The sequence below is a fragment of the Sinocyclocheilus anshuiensis genome, unplaced genomic scaffold (assembly GCF_001515605.1).
Source record: "Sinocyclocheilus anshuiensis isolate Anshui unplaced genomic scaffold, SAMN03320099.WGS_v1.1 scaffold544, whole genome shotgun sequence".
Classification (NCBI taxonomy): Eukaryota; Metazoa; Chordata; class Actinopteri; order Cypriniformes; family Cyprinidae; genus Sinocyclocheilus; species Sinocyclocheilus anshuiensis.
The window spans coordinates 2,558,807-2,560,229 of NW_015555763.1; the positions used below are offsets into that span (position 1 = coordinate 2,558,807).

Below are 1,423 nucleotides of genomic sequence, written 5' to 3' on the forward strand. Positions count from 1 at the left end.
GTTTTTGTATGTGTGACTGTTTTTATTCGACAAAATTAAAAATAAAAAACTCGCTGTGTTATAGGCTCATTTAAGGCCGGAGTGGGACTCATTTTCAGCCCTGGAGTTTCATGCCTTAGACTGGCCCACTTATTTTTTCTTATTATTTTTTTTTTGCTGGCCTTTTCAGTGCCGCCTTCGCACTTTCTATTATCCATTTTTCCTCTATTATTTGTTGCTTGCATATCTCCAACAACTTGAGTTTTTTTTGTTTGTTTTTTTTGAGCAAGGTTCCGCTGTCAGGGGAGTCAAAAGATAATTACGTGATCATTGCCAATTAACATAAGAAATAGAAAATAAGGGACAATTGTGATTCTTTATCTTATTCTTTAAGAAAACAGTGTTTATTATTGTAGAAAATAAGTGGCATGAAATTTGAAAATGTAACAACTGAAGGTCTATGAAACGTCAGTCAATCAAGCATTTTTTATTTTTAAACAATGGCACTTAAAGTTTTGATCTAAAATATTATTGCAACTATAGCCTTTGAATGAATGAAAATGCATATTTTTCAATTAAAGAAAACTTAAGAGAGTGTGGGCCGCTTCTGGTGCTTGGATGTTTACTTCAATAATGAGGTCCAAGTTTAAGAATAGCCTACGCAAGAAGTATTTATTTTATTTTATTACATTTTTTATGTATTTTTTTGTAATGCATTTTTTCCCCTCTCTATTTAACAGCATTAACTTACAATGAAAGACATCTTCCCTCAGGTAGATTAAATGTTTTCCTGCCGTGCTGGATGTTGGGCCCATGATCAATACGTTTTTTGCATTTGCCCAAACTGATTTTGCAAAATAAAAACGTGGACGGTGAAGGGTGCAGTTAGCGCGAGTCCCGCTCGTTGTGAAGCGGGAGCAGCTGGCAGAGAATTCCGCTTGGTCTTAAAGCCTTCCTCAAATGCCTGTCACGCCCCTGGACTCTTTGTGTTGTGTTTTCCCTCCCCAGGTGTGCCGTGTTCCCTTTAATTAGCAGAGCGCTGTCGTCCGAAGATGGTCCTCGGGAGGAATTCGCCAACTTCGTGGAGTGGACTCTGGCGAGAAACGGTCGCCACTCACCATCTGCCCCATGGAGGATCTCGCCGGATCCACTCCGGACCCAGAGCCCAGCCCACAATCTCCCCGCGGTGCATCGGCCCGTAGACCCAGTGGCTCCACCTCGGCTCCTAGCTCCCTTGCCTCCACCGTCACCCATCGATCCATCAGCTCCACGGGGCTCCCTCGTCCCTCCGGCTCCGCCTTTGTTGGGCGTCGACCCGCCATCGCCTCTGGACTCCACTCCTCTGACTGCGCCTCGTCGCTCTGTCCCACCAGCTCCGTTGGGCTCCTTCCTCCCGCCAGCTCCACCTTGGTCCTCAGTCGCTCCGGCTCTGACACGGATCTCC

General features: G+C 44.8%; 1 protein-coding gene across 1 annotated transcript in view; it reads left to right on the top strand.

The window, feature by feature from the left end:
- Positions 1-1,423, top strand: part of fut8a (fucosyltransferase 8a (alpha (1,6) fucosyltransferase)) — a 115,724-nt gene that overhangs the window by 93,490 nt on the left and 20,811 nt on the right. The window lies entirely within an intron of this gene.